The sequence below is a fragment of the Salvelinus fontinalis genome, chromosome 15, assembly GCF_029448725.1.
Source record: "Salvelinus fontinalis isolate EN_2023a chromosome 15, ASM2944872v1, whole genome shotgun sequence".
Lineage (NCBI taxonomy): Eukaryota > Metazoa > Chordata > Actinopteri > Salmoniformes > Salmonidae > Salvelinus > Salvelinus fontinalis.
This window is the reverse complement of record NC_074679.1, coordinates 42,063,765-42,083,532: the sequence shown is the minus strand read 5'-3', so window position 1 is coordinate 42,083,532 and position 19,768 is coordinate 42,063,765. Positions and strand designations below refer to the sequence as shown.

At 43.9% G+C, this 19,768-nt stretch overlaps 1 long non-coding RNA gene across 1 annotated transcript; it reads right to left on the bottom strand.

Moving 5' to 3' along the window:
* Positions 1-340: 340 nt before the first annotated feature.
* Positions 341-2,754, bottom strand: LOC129812004 (uncharacterized). The gene is made up of 2 exons (XR_008752970.1): positions 1,081-2,754; positions 341-964 (listed from the first exon to the last, which is right to left on the bottom strand). It is a non-coding gene; the product is annotated as an uncharacterized LOC129812004 (long non-coding RNA).
* Positions 2,755-19,768: the final 17,014 nt, after the last annotated feature.

Genomic DNA, 19,768 nt, shown 5'->3' with positions numbered 1-19,768 from the left:
TAAAAGTATTTGGTTTTTAAAAAATACTTAAGTACCAAAAGTAAATGGTATTGCTAAAATGTACTTAAGTATCAAATGTAGAAGTATAAATAATTTCAAAATCCTTATATTAAGCAAACTAGATGGCACAAATGTATTTACTTTTTTTTTTTTTTGACGGCTAGTCAGGGGCACACTCCAACACTCAGACATTAATTTACAAACTAAGCAATTGTGTTTAGTGAGTCTGCCAGATAAGATGCAGTAGGGATGACCAGAGATGTTCTCTTGATTAATGTGTGAATTGGACAATTGTCCTGTCACAATGTAACAAGTACTTTTGGGTGTCAGGGAAAATGTATTTAGTAAAAAGTACATTATTTTATTTCGGAATGTAGTGAAGTAAAAGTTGCCAAAAATATAAATAGTAAATTAGTACAGATACCCCTCAAAAATACTTAAGTACTTTACACCACTGGCCACATCTTGCTAAGTGGATGGGTCTCTACAGAAGGTATAAACAGTACAGCCAAATGGTTACTTGCATAGTAGCAATATCAGAAATAGATAGTGCCAATATAAATAAAATAATATACAGTATGTACAATAATAATATCAGTGATAGACGAGTTAGCTATAGACATACAATCAGGGGTAAAGTGGCTGAGCAGCAGGATAAAAGAGGCACTGCAGCTGGTCCTTCCAAACCACGCATGAACAAGGGAATATATATTCGGAGAGCCTGTTTCTGTCCTGCCCTTGACTTTGGTGCAGGTCATGTGATGTCCATAGCCTCTTCGTCCCAAAATTCCCTGATCTTCTCAAACTATAAGTTTGTTTAGCTGTGTCCAGTCCAGGTGGTGCTTGTACAGGCAGGCCATCTATGGGAGGAAGATTGTCAGCGTTGCGCAACAACTGAATCCTGGTCCCGACTGAGTCCAAACGCTCCTTGGCTACAACAACACCAGGCTCCAGGGCATCAAAGCTGTATAACAGGAAATAACAACAAATAATGTAAAGACATTACATTACACAACATCAATTCACCTCCCAAGTTTAGATAAGATTAACCTCATACAATGCAATTAAAAGTATATTCACCTGAAGTGCTGGTACTGCTTGATCTGTGGCAGTGGCCAGAGTCTGGTCAGAGTCAGGTGTTGTTGCCAGCCATAGCTTTCCACCAGCACCGTACCATCCTCCAGTCCAACCAGCAGTGGGATGTTGACCCATGTCACAGCGCTTCCTTCATAGGATGACTGCGCTGCTGCCTTTGCTGGATGACATGCCTTCATCAATCAGAGAACCGGAGAATTACATTGACTTCAGTTGAGCGATGGAACGGAGCTGCCTCTCCGGTGAATGCGCGTGTTCAATGCGTGGTCACCTCATGGCAGTGGTGAATCATTCCTGTCTCCTTCGGCACCCCTTCACATTAGAGTCTTCAGACAAAGTTCTATTGACTGTTGACATCTAGTGGAAGCCGTAGGAAGTGAAAACTCATCCATATCTTGCTGTAATTTCAATGGGAGCTTGGTTGAAAATCTAGCAGCCTCAGAAAAAAAATCCAAACAGGAAGTGGAACTTCTCAGGTTTTTTCCTGCCACATGAGTTCTGTTATACTCACAGACATAATTCAAACCGTTTTAGAAACTTCAGAGTGTTTTCTATCCAATACTAATAATAATATGCATATATTAGCAACTATGACTGAGGAGCAGGCTGTTTACTCTGGGCACCTCTGTGCACCTTTCATCCAAGCTACTCAATACTGCCCCTGCAGCCATTAACAAGAAATTTGTGGAGTGGTTGAAAAATGTGTTTTAATGACTCCAACCTAAGTGTATGTAAACTTCCAACTTCAACTGTATAAACCGTTTTTGCTTTGTCATTATGGGGTATTGTGTGTAGATTGATGAGGGGGGAAGACGATATAATCAATTTTAGAGTAAGGCTGTAATGTAACAAAATGTGGAAAAGTCAAGGGGTCTGAATTCTTTCTGAATACATACATACATACTGTACAAACAGAAATACTCCTCAGTTTCATCAGCTGTCCGGGTGGCTGGTCTTTTACGATCCCGCAAGTGAAAGAGCTAGATATGGATGTCCTGGGCTGGCGTGGTCTGCGGTTATGAGGCCGGTTGGATGTACTGCCAAATTCTCTAAAACGAAGTTGGAGGCGGCTTATGGTAGAGAAGAAAAACATTTAAATTCTCTGCCATAGGCTCTGGTGGCCATTCCTGCAGTCACCATGCCAATTGCACACTCCCTCAAAATGTGAGACATCTGTGGCATTGTGTTGTGACAAATGGCACATTTTAGAGTGGCCTTTTATTGGCCCCAGTCTAAGGTGAACCTGTGTAATGATCAAGCTGTTAAATAAACTTTTTGTACACAAAACTTGAGAGAAATAAGCGTTTTGTGCGTATGGAACTTTTCTGGGATATTTGATTTCAGGTCATGAAACATGGGACCAACACTTTACATGTTGCATTTATATTTTTGTTCAGTATAGTATGTTCTGTGGATGGTATTAAACTGCAGTCATTTATGTCTGAGATTTAAGAACACGACTTGGCATTCAAACACGTCTGTATTCATTAATCCTTGTCAATAGTGTCTCCCAGGTCGAACTCACATTTTTGTTTTGACATGTTTTGTGTCATCAGGAAAAGCCTCTATCAAACCTTGATACAGTTTGGAAATCAATTTTATAGGTTTGTCAGACTTCCTTAAAATAGTTTCAATCTTTGAAGCTTCTGGCTTGTCCAGTGTTTGCTGCACAGAGAGAATAAACTGTTGCATCTGCAAAAGTTTACCTCAGCGCTGTCACAGACTGGTCTTCCCTGGTTTCCTGACCCTGGTGAGACCCCTGTCACCATCTGGTCCTGCTCAGATGAGGCATGACAAAGAATTACCTTGGGGTTTATTTATACATTATATTATCCAATAATATAATCAATGGTTCAATAATTTAAAGGACCATTATTCCCACATCCCAGACTGTAGCCTACCATCAACTCAAGATGGAACTTTGTATCCATTCATATACTGCAAAATTCACCTGAGCACTGTATACTGGTCTTCCCTGGCTGTCTGACCCTGCTGGAACACCTGTCACCATCTGATTCTCTTAAGATCCTTGTATGATGGGCATAGTGTTGTGTAATGACTGTGCACCATGACAGTGAAGCCTGTAGAGCTGTTTATAAACCGTGTCAGTGTGAAAAGTAGGGAATTACCAACATTAGCCTTACATCGCTATACTGACTCTAATAAAAACTCACATTGCGTTGTCAAAAAACGTCAGAATATCCGTCTTCAATGTTTGGCCTCTGCTTTCATCATTTGATTCAGGTCTAGTGTGATTGAGGTAAAAAAATAATAGCTAAAGATTGTGAGCTAGCTAGCTAGCTCTAATGGTAGCTACATCAACTGGCGAAAACTAGCCAAGTTAATGTACTTCTGTTGAAATGGGACAAAACAAAGGCTGCAAAACATTTCCACACAACAGCTGTGAACTGGCTGTGGTAGCTACTAGCTAGCTAATGTTAGTTAGAGAGTTTAGTCACTTCAGTCGAGAGAGAATGAAACGTTAGCTACCATTACATGTCAGTTACACTACTGGCTTAGCACTGGAAATAAATACTTTTTTCTGTTAAGTCAAACAGCAGTTACTTTGTCAGCTACATCAGTCAAATAAAGAGTAGACAGTTTCTGCTCTGCTTCTTTTTACAACTCGGAGAAAAAGCATAAAACACACAGACAACAGTTGCCTCTGTTTGCACTCTCTGTGGTGTCCGTGTAGTCCTAAATCCAGCTGGTTGAAACCGTCAAACAGCCTACCTGACAGCTCTGAGGCGTCTGCATGGTCCTAAAGTACACTGTTGCCACTTTTTATATCACAGTGCAATGATAAAACTGGGGGAGACAAAAATGCATATTCAGAATGTGTGGGGGTCATGTCCCCCCTGTCCCCAGTTGCGCCCCTGCTTCTAGATATTACTGAGCTGTTGGAGCTAGAAACATAAACATTTTGCTGCACCTGCGATGACATCTGCAAATCTATGTACGTGACCAATAAACTTTTTGATTTGAAATTTGGTTTGATGCTACTTAAAGGTGATTTGGCCATTTAAAAAGAACATGCACACACCTCATTCACTTCAAATTGATTGTTAGCTAATGGAAACTAAAGTTAGCTGAAGTTTGTAGCAGCTGTTTAAAGAACCAAACCATGGATGACTGTTTTTTCAGGCCCAGGAGACAACTTTCAGAGTGAGAAAACATCAAGTTGCAAAATCCTGAACTTCCTCATTCATTTCTTCTGTGTTTAGTGTCTTTCCGAAACCTCATGCATTTTCTTTTAAGTACGTATGTAGACTACTCAGTGAGTAGAAAATAATGACAGATCGTCAAATAGAATATAAAACAAATGGTGAGTACTGGTGAGTAGTATTCACCGTTTTTTAAAATATTCCTCACTTTTGTTTTGTATTCTATTTAATGATCAAAAGTATCAATCCATTCTGAGATTTTGTGTCATGGAAATGTCCTCTTATTGGTTCCTGATGGGGGCCTGTGGTTTCTCTGATTGGCTCCTGGCTGTTTTCCCCACCATTCTCCTTTCCATTCCAGAGTGTCTGTGCTATGGAAAGGATATGTAAGGGTCTGGCCAATTACCAGCAGGAAAATGACCTATGTATTTGGTTACTTACATTAACTTTAACAATCACCATCACATTAAAGTGTGTGTGGCGGGGGGGGGGGGGGGGGGGGTGTGTGTACAAAACACAGTTGCCATTAAAACCACAGCCCGTAAGATTCCCATTCAATTCAAGGGTTTTGAAAGCACAATTCCACAACATGTGGATCAAATGTATTTAAAATCATTGTGGGTAACAAAGTTTTCAAATGTATTTACATTTTACATTTACATTTAAGTCATTTAGCAGACGCTCTTATCCAGAGCGACTTACAAATTGGTGCATTCACCTTATGACATCCAGTGGAACAGCCACTTTACAATAGTGCATCTAAATCTTTTAAGGGGGGGGGGGGGGGGTCAGAAGGATTGCTTTATCCTATCCTAGGTATTCCTTGAAGAGGTGGGGTTTCAGGTGTCTCCGGAAGGTGGTGATTGACTCCGCTGTCCTGGCGTCGTGAGGGAGTTTGTTCCACCATTGGGGTGCCAGAGCAGCGAACAGTTTTGACTGGGCTGAGCGGGAACTGTACTTCCTCAGTGGTAGGGAGGCGAGCAGGCCAGAGGTGGATGAACGCAGTGCCCTTGTTTGGGAGTAGGGCCTGATCAGAGCCTGAAGGTACTGAGGTGCCGTTCCCCTCACAGCTCCGTAGGCAAGCACCATGGTCTTGTAGCGGATGCGAGCTTCAACTGGAAGCCAGTGGAGAGAGCGGAGGAGCGGGGTGACGTGAGAGAACTTGGGAAGGTTGAACACCAGACGGGCTGCGGCGTTCTGGATGAGTTGTAGGGGTTTAATGGCACAGGCAGGGAGCCCAGCCAACAGCGAGTTGCAGTAATCCAGACGGGAGATGACAAGTGCCTGGATTAGGACCTGCGCCGCTTCCTGTGTGAGGCAGGGTCGTACTCTGCGGATGTTGTAGAGCATGAACCTACAGGAACGGGCCACCGCCTTGATGTTAGTTGAGAACGACAGGGTGTTGTCCAGGATCACGCCAAGGTTCTTAGCGCTCTGGGAGGAGGACACAATGGAGTTGTCAACCGTGATGGCGAGATCGTGGAACGGGCAGTCCTTCCCCGGGAGGAAGAGCAGCTCCGTCTTGCCGAGGTTCAGCTTGAGGTGGTGATCCGTCATCCACACTGATATGTCTGCCAGACATGCAGAGATGCGATTCGCCACCTGGTCATCAGAAGGGGGAAAGGAGAAGATTAATTGTGTGTCGTCTGCATAGCAATGATAGGAGAGACCATGTGAGGTTATGACAGAGCCAAGTGACTTGGTGTATAGCGAGAATAGGAGAGGGCCTAGAACAGAGCCCTGGGGGACACCAGTGGTGAGAGCGCGTGGTGAGGAGACAGATTCTCGCCACGCCACCTGGTAGGAGCGACCTGTCAGGTAGGACGCAATCCAAGCGTGGGCCGCGCCGGAGATGCCCAACTCGGAGAGGGTGGAGAGGAGGATCTGATGGTTCACAGTATCAAAGGCAGCTGATAGGTCTAGAAGGATGAGAGCAGAGGAGAGAGAGTTAGCTTTAGCAGTGCGGAGCGCCTCCGTGATACAGAGAAGAGCAGTCTCAGTTGAGTGACTAGTCTTGAAACCTGACTGATTTGGATCAAGAAGGTCATTCTGAGAGAGATAGCAGGAGAGCTGGCCAAGGACGGCACGTTCAAGAGTTTTGGAGAGAAAAGAAAGAAGGGATACTGGTTTGTAGTTGTTGACATCGGAGGGATCGAGTGTAGGTTTTTTCAGAAGGGGTGCAACTCTCGCTCTCTTGAAGACGGAAGGGTCGTAGCCAGCGGTCAAGGATGAGTTGATGAGCGAGGTGAGGTAAGGGAGAAGGTCTCCGGAAATGGTCTGGAGAAGAGAGGAGGGGATAGGGTCAAGCGGGCAGGTTGTTGGGCGGCCGGCCGTCACAAGACGCGAGATTTCATCTGGAGAGAGAGGGGAGAAAGAGGTCAGAGCACAGGGTAGGGCAGTGTGAGCAGAACCAGCGGTGTCGTTTGACTTAGCAAACGAGGATCGGATGTCGTCGACCTTCTTTTCGAAATGGTTGACGAAGTCGTCTGCAGAGAGGGAGGAGGGGGGGGGGGGGGGGAGGAGGATTCAGGAGGGAGGAGAAGGTGGCAAAGAGCTTCCTAGGGTTAGAGGCAGATGCTTGGAATTTAGAGTGGTAGAAAGTGGCTTTAGTAGCAGAGACAGAAGAGGAAAATGTAGAGAGGAGGTTGTGAAAGGATGCCAGGTCCGCAGGGAGGCGAGTTTTCCTCCATTTCCGCTCGGCTGCCCAGAGCCCTGTTCTGTGAGCTCGCAATGAGTCGTCGAGCCACGGAGAGGGAGGGGAGGACCGAGCCGGCCTGGAGGATAGGGGACATAGAGAGTCAAAGGATGCAGAAAGGGAGGAGAGGAGGGTTGAGGAGGCAGAATCAGGAGATAGGTTGGAGAAGGTTTGAGCAGAGGGAAGAGATGATAGGATGGAAGAGGAGAGAGTAGCGGGGGAGAGAGAGCGAAGGTTGGGACGGCGCGATACCATCCGAGTAGGGGCAGTGTGGGAAGTGTTGGATGAGAGCGAGAGGGAAAAGGATACAAGGTAGAGGTCGGAGACTTGGAGGGGAGTTGCAATGAGGTTAGTGGAAGAACAGCATCTAGTAAAGATGAGGTCAAGCGTATTGCCTGCCTTGTGAGTAGGGGGGGAAGGTGAGAGGGTGAGGTCAAAAGAGGAGAGGAGTGGAAAGAAGGAGGCAGAGAGGAATGAGTCAAAGGTAGACGTGGGGAGGTTAAAGTCACCCAGAACTGTGAGAGGTGAGCCGTCCTCAGGAAAGGAGCTTATCAAGGCATCAAGCTCATTGATGAACTCTCAGAGGGAACCTGGAGGGCGATAAATGATAAGGATGTTAAGCTTGAAAGGTCTGGTAACTGTGACAGCATGGAATTCAAAGGAGGCGATAGACAGATGGGTAAGGGGAGAAAGAGAGAATGACCACTTGGGAGAGATGAGGATCCTGGTGCCACCACCCCGCTGACCAGAAGCTCTCGGGGTGTGCGAGAACACGTGGGCAGACGAAGAGAGAGCAGTAGGAGTAGCAGTGTTATCTGTGGTGAGCCATGTTTCCGTCAGTGCCAAGAAGTCGAGGGACTGGAGGGAAGCATAGGCTGAGATGAGCTCTGCCTTGTTGGCCGCAGATCGGCAGTTCCAGAGGCTACCGGAGACCTGGAACTCCACGTGGGTCGTGCGGGCTGGGACCACCAGGTTAGGGTGGCCGCGGCCACGCGGTGTGAAGCGTTTGTATGGTCTGTGCAGAGAGGAGAGAACAGGGATAGACAGACACATAGTTGACAGGCTACAGAAGAGGCTACGCTAATGCAAAGGAGATTAGAATGACAAGTGGACTACATGTCTCGAATGTTCAGAAAGTTAAGCTTACGTTGCAAAAAAAAATTAAAAATCTTATTGACTAAAATGATATGGTACTGCTGGCTGGTGAAGTAGGCTGGCTAGCAGTGGCTGCGTTGTTGAAAGTGTAGCTGGCTAGGTAACCTCGACAATTTCTCTAAATTTCTCTAAACTACACAATTATCTTGGATACAAGGACAGCAAAGACAACTATGTAGCTAGCTAACACTACGCTAATCAAGTCGTTCCGTTGTAATGTAAGTTTATACAGTGCTGCTATTCGGTAGAAGTTGGCTAGCTAGCAATGTTAGCTAGCAGTGTTGACTAGGTAGGAGAACGGCAGCGCGGCGGACGAAAATAGCTGGCTAGTTAACCGATAATTACCCAAAACTACACAATTATCTTAGATACAAAGATAGCAAAGACAACTATGTAGCTAGCTAACACTACACTAATCAAGTCGTTCCGTTGTAATGTAATCGTTTCTACAGTGCTGCTATTCGGTGGCTAGCTGGCTAGCTAGCAGGGGTTGACTACGTTACGTTACGTTAGGACGAAAATAGCTGGCTAGCGAACCTCAATAACTACACAATTATCTTTGATACAAAGACGGCTATGTAGCTAGCTAAGTAGCTAGCTAAGATCAAACAAATCAAAGATAGCAAAGACAACTGTGTAGCTAGCTAACACTACACTAATCAAGTCGTTCCGTTGTAATGCAATCGTTTCTACAGTGCTGCTATTCGGTGGCTAACTGGCTAGCTAGCAGTGTTGACTACGTTACGTTACGTTAGGACGAAAATAGCTGGCTAGCGAACCTCAATAACTACACAATTATGTTTGATACAAAGACGGCTATGTAGCTAGCTAAGATCAAACAAATCAAACCGTTGTACTGTAATGAAAATGAAATGGTAATACTACCTGTGGAGCGAAGCGGAATGCGACTACTCCCTCCAACCCGGAAGTGCATTGTATTTCCATTGGGGGCAATGAAGGGTCATTTTAATTACTGATAACCTTATTGACTCTCGAAGAACTGAAATGTATGGTTCAACAATCTTCACCTATCATAACCCCAAATTTAGGGTTGTGTAACTCCATAATGTTTTTGGTGTTGGGTCTTTGTATGCAATCCAGATGTACCTTCAACATATGTTAAGGACTTTTATATAGATCTCATGGACTGTCTGTCCTTTCTTGCATCCGTAGTTCAGTCTAAAAATGTAAGAGGGTTTTTCAAGGCCCCATCCCTCAAACCAAGTTGCGGCCAGGACTGCCGCTGTGCTGAAAACACAAACTCCTGATTGTGGCTTTAAAGAAACCTGGCCTCGTCCAGTAGACTCACTGGTTGTTATGTGAAATTACGCAGTTCGTTTCTGCGATTAATGAAGACTAAAACGCATGTGATTGTGGGATTTGGACATGAGAACACAATCATGGTTCAAGGTAACAGATTTTTGACAGTCTTACCTCAGAGCTACACCAAGTATAGAGAAGTAGAAGTGCCGAGTGGTCATTATTGAGTATTCATGCCTCCACTCTCTGTTCCTCTCTCACACTTACACCCACACACTTGTGGTATTAATCCTCTTATGAGATGTTAGTAAGATCCTCTTTTTCCTCCAAACATTGAATCTATACTGTGGCATGGCTGACTGGTTCAGAATGGTCAGCCTTTACTGACATGCGGCCTTCACAGAAGTCAGAGTATTCATGCTTCGGGGAGCTTTCATACGCATCCAATAAATTGGTCTGCACCTCACCACTCGTAGTGATTCAGGGCTAATCTCTATAGCCATCCAGCTAATTAAAAGCAACTGGCTGAACAAAAAGACAAGACCTTACCTCTTCTGAGATGTTGGAGTCCGTTTCCCGGTGTTTGACATAGGAGCTCAGCCAAGATAGCATGACATAAATAGGCTGCACCGTTTTCACACCTGCATCTCCATCCCGAATCTTCCCCATTTCCCCCCAGCAAAATTAGCCTACATTTAGGCTACTGTTTATGTTGAAGTAAAAATCTGAATGTAATGGATGTCAAGCCCAATACATGTTCATGTTCTCATCAATCAACTGCATTACAGTTAAAAACTACTTTGACTACGACCACCGATTTGAGTTGGAGACGTTCGTGGCCATGCACTCATGGGTGAATGAGGGGACTGAGCACGCACCTTTGTGGGGCACACGTGTATACAGTACATGACCTGACAGCAAGCAAGCATTTAGATAGGCTTTCTCTGACCTACTCTGAATTATTTCACAGTTATAGGGATGGTTTCCCAGACACAGATTAAGTCAAGTCATGGACTAAAAAAACACTTTTATTGGAGATCTTCATTGAGCATGGTTTTTAGTCCAGGAGCATGCTTAGTCTGGGAAAGCAGCCCATACAGTTATGAGTGTTAACCTAGGAGCCTGTAAAACCAGAGGAGGTGTTGAGTGGATACAACATGACACATTACCCACCCTGTTGAGTGCGCTCTAGGGGAAAGTTTCCCTTAGATCTAAGACCAGCTTCCTCTTCTTCAATCATAACCGTAACCAATAGTTTGGAAAATACAAAAGTGACCCAAGATCAGCTTCTATCACACAACATTGTCTATCCTCTCTTTGCTGGGGCACTGGGTCTGAAATGTTGAAATCAATTGATTTACCATCTTCTTGATACTGTTTTTAGGCTCTGTCTGGCAGGCAGCAACCCACTGCTAAAGTTTCCCTCTGTCTTCCAGACATTTTACAGTGCTCCTATGGGCACATTGTTGCTTCTCCTAATGGACTATGCCTCTGCTCTAAAGATAGTATTTGCCTTTTCAAAGGAATGGAAAAATAGCAAATAAGGTATCATTTTGGTTTGTATGCTCAGATCAAGGACCTCCATTTTCAGCCATTGTTTTGATAGGTGCCATTGCTTATGATCCTTTTAATCCAATCGGTGTTTGTTTAAGAGTCGGTCAATGGCTGGATTCTATTGTCGTTTTCTTGCAATGCCCTCGTTAGTGAATTGTTTTCAAAGGCTGTGTGTGTGTTCTTTCTCTCTCCAGGCCCCTTTTGTCTAATCCAAACCTTCTGGATGGTTCTGTGTGGAGGCTAGTCAGATATGAGAGATGACAGCCAGAACAGACACTGGCAAGACGGAGTGTTGGACAGGATTGCAGGAAAACAGTCTGCTCTCTGAGTGAGTGAGTGTGAGTGTGAGTGTGAGTGTGACCTAGTAACTGAAAGGTTGCAAGTTCGAATCCCTGAGCTGACAAGGTACAAATCTGTTGTTCTGCCCCTGAACAAGGCAGTTAACCCACTGTTCCTAGGCTGTCATTGAAAATAAGAATTTGATCTTAACTGACTTGCCTAGTTAAATAAAGATTTTTTTTAAATATATTTTTTAAAACACACACATTCTTTCATGTATTGTGCATGTGCACATAGTCTGACTCCCATTTCCACACTCTCTCTCTTTCTTTCTTTCTCGTTCGTACTTTTTTACATGTGCTCAAAGTCTGACTCCTATTTTCACACACACACACACACACACACACACACACACACACACACACACACACACACACACACACACACACTCTGTCATGTACTATGCATGGCCACATAGTCTAAAACCCATTTACATCTCGGATGTCCACCCGGACCCGTCCAATGAAAACCAGATGAGCGGTGATTTGATGCCGGGTTTCTGTGACAAACTACATCAGTGTTATGTATCTCTCTATCATATAATGATCATATGAAATTGAGTAATAGCGCTTGTCTGTGTGATTTGATCTATAGTTTGAGGGAAGAACCTCTATGAGCACAAGACTTTGAAAATACGTATTTTCAATGTCTTGTGCTCACTGGGATAGATGTACTTGAACATTTGAGGCTAATGGATAACACTTCATTTCACAAGTAAGGTCTATGAAAAGATGAAAGATTGGGAGGGGTGAGCTATGCTTCAAAATGGACCATTACATTTGTGGTGGAGCTTGAGGAGAGCAAACCATTTCCAATGGGATTATTTCATCAGTCAAATGGAGGCGGTTGCTGTACTTACAGGAAGTTCGCATCAATGCTGAGTAGTGTCTGCGTCATCTGGTCAAATTAAAGCTAACCATAGGGACTGGGAAGAGTATGGGAATAATAAATTGTAATGCGAAGGCGACTTTGGGGGGAGTTCACTAACCAAGGTATCACATAATTCAAGTTGAACTCCACTAGGGTTGGACTCCCTGTTTAACTCCCTGTTCCCTCATGGTTCTCCCACACATAAACATATACATTTTCACATAAACATTTGTTTGATCAAAGCCAAGTGAACGCCTGTTTTATTTGAAAATTACACAGGATGTGCATGTACAAAGGAACTTATCCTAGACCCAATCGAGTCAAACATTTTTGATTTTTGGGATCCACTAGGTTGCAGTCGGACTGCGCTGAATGACTGATTGGCAAATCACCTTGCATCCCATATAGCTATCATTATGTGAACCTCTACTCAATAGGGGGAGCTGTTAGCACTTTTTTTTTCTGGACGTTGCCAAATTAAACTGCCCAGTACTCAATTCTTGCTCATACAATATGCATATTATTATTATTATTGGATAGAAAACACTCTCTAGTTTCTATAGCCGTTTGAATTATGTCTCTGAGTGGAACAGAACTCATTCTACAGCACTTTCATGACAGGGAGTGAGATTTCAGAAATCTTGGCCCCTGTTCCCAGGTCAGTTTTAAGGTCCCTGTGAATGCTATGGGGATACAAACACTGCCTATGTCTTCCTCTATATGTCAGTAAGTGGTGACACTTTGAATGGAGTCGATTGCGCAATCAGGGCCTGTATAAAAGACCAATGACCGGAAGTACATTTCTTTTCGTCTCTGCGCCTGACGCACGATGGACGTCGGACTGGCCTCCTTCCAAGCTGTTGTTTAGCCAGTAATATATCTCCGGTCATGTTTTTACTCGTTATAGGTGTTAAAAACATCATAAGGTAGTTAATTTAAACCGTTTTATAGCAATTTATATCCGTTTAGGGCGATTTTATGGCATTTCTGTGTGACGCACTTCGAGGAGCTGGGCACTTTTCTAGTACATGGTGAACGTTAGTGGCCATTTCGACGGGACAAGGGGACATATTTCGACCAAAAGACGATTAGACCCGCGAAAGGATTCATTGCCCAAGATTCTGATGGCAGTTCAGCTAATAGTAAGAACTATTTATGATGATAAATCGTTGTTCTGTCGAAAAATGTTAAACGCTTATGCCGCCATTTTCTTTGGGGTAGCTTCGCTTTGGCGCAACCTGTATTGAACAGTAAGGATAATTTAAAAAATGTAATTCAGCGATTGCATTAAGAACTAAATTGTCTTTCAATCGCTGTCTACCCTGTATTTTTTTGTCAAGTTTATGAGTATTTATGCATTAGACAAGATCACTGTCCAATATGGCGCCCGACATTTTCTGACCAGCTTGGCTACTTTTCTCATTGTATAACCACGATTTTGGTGGCTAAATATGCACATTTTCGAACAAACTCTATATGTATGTTGTAATATGATGTTACAGGAGTGTCATCTGAAGAATTCTGAGAAGGTTAGTGAAAAAATTAATACATTTTGGTGGTGATAATGCTATCGCTCTTTTTGCCGTGAATCAATGCTGGGGTAATGTTTGCACATGTGGTATGCTAATATAACGATTTATTGTGTTTTCTCTGTAAGACACTTAGAAAATCTGAAATATTGTCTGGATTCACAGGATCTGTGTCTTTCAATTAGTGTACGCTGTGTATTTTTAAGAAATGTTTTATTATTAGTAATTAGGTAATACACGTTGCTCTCTGTATTTATTCTAGTCGAGTTGTGATGGTGGGTGCAATTGTAAACTATGATTTCTACCTGAAATATGCACATTCTTCTAACAAAACCTATCCTATACAATAAATATGTTATCAGACTGTCATCTGATGAGGTTTTTTCTTGGTTAGTGGCTATCAATATCTTTATTTGGCCGAATTGGTGATAGCTACTGGTGGAGAGAAAAAATGGTGGACAATGAAAAATGGTGTCTTTTGCTAACGTGGTTAGCTAATAGATTTACATATTGTGTCTTCCCTGTAAAACATTTTACAAATCAGAAATGATTGCTGGTTTCACATGAAGTGGATCTTTCATCTGGTATCTTGGACTTGTGATTGAATGATATTTAGATGCTACTATTTACTTGTGACGCTATGCTAGCTATGCTATTCAGCTTTTTTACTGGTGGGGGAGGTGGGGGGTGCTCCCGGATCCGGGTTTCTGAGGCGGTAGAAGAGATATGTGATTCTGCGGCTCGCCTTGCTCAAACTGATCCTTTCTTACACATTAAGTCTATTTGTATCCAGGACAGATATTCCAAGCTCAGGTTCTGTCGTGTAATGAATTGTGCCTTGCCACATGGGAACAGAAAAGGATTTTTGGAACATCTGTGCATCTACCAGAAAATGTATACACAGACCTATCCTGATAGTTAAGGCTACAACTACAACCACAATGGTGCCGGAGGAGATGGCTGCCATTTTACGGCTTCCTAAACAATTGTGCTATTGTGTGTGTTTTTTCATATTATTTGTAACTTATTTTGTACGTAATGTTTCTGCCACCGTCTCTTTTGACTGAAAAGAGCTTCTGGATGTCAGGACGGCGATTACTCTCCTCGTACTGGACAAAGATTTTTTCTTTAACGAGTCAGACGCAAAGGATTTACTTCAGACACCCGACAAGGCCCAAATCCCAGTCATTCGCATGAGAAAGAGAGATCGGGTAAGTAGGTTGGTGTGCCTTGTAAGGATCCGACGGCGACTGGGTAATCTGCCTCTACCATCAGTCCTATTAGCAAAATTAGCAAAATTAACAAAATAGATGAGCTACTATCACAAATATCCTACCAACGGGACATTAAAAACTGTAATATCTTATGTTTCACTGAGTCGTGGCTGAACAACGACATGGATAACATACAGCTGGTGGGTTTTACGCTGCATCGGCAAGATAGAACAGCTGTCTCCGGTAAGACAAGGAGTGGTGTATTTGTAAACAACAGCTGGTGCACGAAATCTAATATTAAGGAAGTCTCGAAGTTTTGCCCGCTGGAGGTAGAGCATCTCATGATAAGCTGTAGACCACACTATTTACCAAGAAAGTTTTCATCTGTATTTTTCGTAGAATTTTATTTACCACCACAAACCGATGTTGGCACTAAGACCGCACTCAGTGAGCTGTATAAGGTCATAAGAAAATAGGAATACGCTCATCCAGAGGCGGCGCTCCTAGTGGCCGGGGACTTTAATGCAGGGAAACTTAAATAATGAGCCTTTTGGACCTAGACTTGACGCTCCGGTACCGCGTGTCATGCGGTAGCAGAGAGAACAGTCTATGACTTGGGTGACTGGAGTCTTTGACTTTTTGGGGCCTTCCTCTGACACCTAGTATATAAGTTCTGGATGGCAGGAAACTTGGACCCAGTGATGTACTGGGCCATACGCACTACCCTCTGTAACGCCTTAAAGTCAGATGCCGAGCAATTGCATACCAGGCGGTTATTCAACCGGTCAGGATGCTCTCGATGGTGCAGCTGTAGAACTTTGAGGATCTGGGGACCCGTGCCAAATCTTTTCAGTCTCCTGAGGGGAAAAAGGCATTGTCCTGCCTTCTAAATGACGTGTTTGGTCCATGATAGTTTGTTGGTGGTGTGGACACCAAGGAACTTGAAACTCTCGACCCGCTCCACTACATCCCCGTCGATGTGAATGGGGGCGTGTTCGGTCCACATTTTCCTGTAGTCCATGATCATCTCTTTTGACTTGCTCACGTTGAGGGAAAGGTTGTTGTCCTGGCACCACACTGCCAGGTCTCTGACCTCCCTATAGGCTGTCTCATTGTTGTCGGTGATCAGGCCTACCACCATTGTGTCATCAGCAAACTTAATGATGGTGTTGGAGTAGTGCTTGGCCACGCAGTCGTGGGTGAACAGGGAGTACAGGAGGGGGCCGGTCATGCACCCCTGAGGTGCACGCAACCCTGAGAGGCCAGTCAGGAAGTACAGAATCCAGTTGCAGAAGGAGGTGTTTAGTCCCAGGGTCCTTAGCTTAGTGATGAGCTTTGTGTGCACTATGGTGTTGAACACTGAGCTGTAGTTAATTAACAGAATTCTCACATAGGGGTTCCTTTTGTCCAGGTGTGAAAGGGCAGTGTAGTGCGATTGATTTTACGTCATCTGTGGATTTTCCGGTGGCAGTATGCGAATTGGAGTGGGTGTAGAGTTTGGTGGTACGCTTGAAACATGCAGGTAATACAGACTCAGAGGTTGAAAATGCCTGTGAAAACACTTGCCAGTTGGTCCGTACATGCTCTGAGTACACGTCCTGGTAATCCATCTGGCCCTGGGGCCTTGTGAATGTTCATCTGTTTAAAGGTCTTGCTCACATTGGCTACGGAGAGCGTGATCACACAGTTGTACAGAACAGCTGGTGCTCTCCTGCATGCTTCCGTGTTGCTTGCCTCGAAGCGGGCATAAAAGGCATTTAGCCCGTCTGATAGGCTTACGTCACTGGGCAGTTCTCGGCTGGGTTTCCCTTTGTAGTCCGTAATAGTTTGCAAGCCCTGCTACATCCGACGAGCATCAGAGCCAGTGTAGTAGGATTAAATCTTAGTTCTTTATTGATGCTTTGCCTATTTGATGGTTCGTCTGAGGGCATAGCGGATTTCTTATTAACGTCCGGATGAGTGTCCCACTCCTTGAAAACGGCAGCTCTAGCCTTTAGCTTGGTGCGGGTGTTGCCTGTAATCCATGGCTTCTGGTTGTTATATGTACGTACGGTCACTGTGGGGACGACGTTGTCAATGCACGTATTGATGAAGCCGGTGACTGAGGTGGTATACTCCTCAATGCCATTGGATGAATCCCGGAACATATTCCAGTCTGTGCTAGCAAAAGAGTCCTGTAGCGTAGCATCCGCGTCATCTGACCACTTCCATATTGAGCGAGTCACTGGTGCTTCCTGCTTTAGTTTCTGCTTGCAAGTAAGTTTCTGCTTCTTTGTCCAGTTCGAGCTGAGTAATCACTGTTCTGATATCCAGAAGCGGTCTTTTCGGTCACAAGAGACAGTACCATCAACATTATGTACAAAATGATTTAAACAATGTGAAAAAACACACAAAATAGCACAATTGGTTAAGAGCTTGTAAAAAGAGCCTGCGATGAATCGGTTCAATGGCGTAATGGGCATTGTATGGTCAATTTTATGGTCCATTGTGGTATTTAAAGAAACACACTGGTAAGTAGTATTAGGGTTCTATTTAATCCATATTGCGGAAGGTGAGTGTTACAGTGAGATTGGAATTTAAAGGCAATATTACCACGCTTAAGGAGACTGCAGTCAAGGTAAACACTGCATATGTCGGCTCAATTGGCAATTACCTTTAAATTACTATCGCACAATCTGTAATGCTTCAGCGATACAGATTGAATAGAGCCCTTAGTCAGGCTATGAAACTCCAGTTTCTTTATTTTCTCTTGGGCCATCCTACAGTATGTCACCTCGGAGATCCTAGGGCTTTTTATAGGTCTGTGGTTCAAACTCAGGAATGAGGATTGAGAGGACATTCTTTGGCCCAGCTGGGTGTGTGTACTTGTGTGTCTAAGAGCACATCTTTTATTGGGTAAGCGGCACACAATTGTGGGAAAGAGAACACAATACCTAGGGATCAGTGGAGGCTCCTCAGAGGAGGAAGGGGAGGACCATACTCCTCAGTGAATTTCATAAAAATACAAATAGAAATATTAAAGAAACATTTAAGTTATCCTTTTTAGATAAAATTATACTAAATCTATTTACAAATAATTGCTTAAAACACACTGTTTTGCAATGAAGGTCTACAGTAGCCTCAACAGCACTCTGTAGAGCAGCAGCACGGTGTAGCCGAAGGACAGCTCGTTTCCGTTCTTCTCTGGGTACATTGACTTCAGTACAAAAACTTGGAGGCTCATGGTTCTCACGGCCTTCCATAGACTTCCGCTGATTCTGTTGAAAAAACGTTTCTTAAACAGAAGCAAACGGAGCGAAACAGAGATAAACATACCTACATTTGTCCAATAGAACTCCCCTTTGCAACTGTTGGACTAATGATTACACCCTAGATCGCCTCAATGCAGACAAGAGTGTGCAAGGCGGTATTGGAAGTGTCACTGTCTGTCACCTTGATTACTCCAATGTTTTTCTCGACATGTGCACCTACATTGTAAACTTTCATTCATAGGCTAGGTTGTACAAACCTCATGATGGGTATAGTAGCCTAAACCTATCGATGTTACATTAAGCTGGGTGAATGGAATATGAATGACAGTCATCCAATATGATGTAATAGAAATAAGACCATGCTCATAATTTTTTTTTTGCCCTCCCTTATGCCCTCATCTTAAACGTCACCGACCGCCACTTCTAGGGATGCAGGTGGGTACCTAGTGAGGAGCCTTGCTTCGAGACTTAGTGGCTGTGTGGGTACAGTAAATGGAAATCTGTACATTATTTCAGTGAGCTCACAGGGGACAACAAGTGCAAATAGACGTAAATATGATGTCACTTCCCGTCCCCGTGGTCAGTGTGGCTTATAATCACAGAGGATTTGAGCTGTGTCTGAAAACATGACTAGCTGTCAAATCCTTGCTTTCTCTATTATTTTTTCCTCAATTCCTCCCAAAGCTCATTGGTGGAGGATGTCCGATGGAGGGAACTTGGATCCTCTCCTCCAATGCGCTTTGAAATCAATAGAGGAAACAAAGACGGAGGAAGACAGGATTTGACAGCAAGCAAATCCTCTACGGGCTAGATGCAGTTTCCATATACCAGTTATTTCCTTTCAAATCAATCAAGGCAACTGAACAAGTGCACATTTTGGGAGAAAGGAGAGATTGGGATGCAACCAATGTCTCCCTCTAGACCAGAGGTGCACAATTGGCGGACCTCGGCCCGGGTTCGGACCGAGTGAAGGTTCTCTCTGGACCTCGACACATAACTCATAAATAATTGATAAATTAAATACTGATGAAACATCCCTTTTTTTCAATGTACACATATGCGCTGGCTCAGCGCAGCTGGGAAGGTCCCAGACAGCGCCCCATACTACTGTGTGTTGTCCAATCACGTGCATTATTTAAATCACTTCGCGAAACTGAGCCAATCAAAGCGAATGTTTACAATGCATGTTAGGAGACTGATGTCAAGAGAGAGAGACAACGAGAGAAGCAAAGGCGGAAGCGAGAGGAGAAATTATAGAATGGCGTGCTCAAAAGTCAGGAAAGTTGATACAGAAAATCGAGCTTTCAAAGAGGAGTGGACAGACAAATATGCCTTTATCCTTCCCACAGCGAGTGTCAAACCACTCTGCCTGATATGTTGAGAGACCGTGGCTCTAATAAAAAGTGCCAACGTGAAGCGCCCCTACGAGATAAAGCACAGATCTTTTGAGCAAACATATCCACAGAAGTCTGAGGTGAGGGCACGCAAAACAAACCAACTCAAAGCGCAGTATGATTGGTCCACCAGAGTCCTCTCCCATGCATTCACTGCCCAACAATATGCAAACGAATGTTCACTAAAAATAGCTTGGATTTTGGGTCAACACCAAAAGCCATTTACTGACGGGGGAGTGGTGATGTAG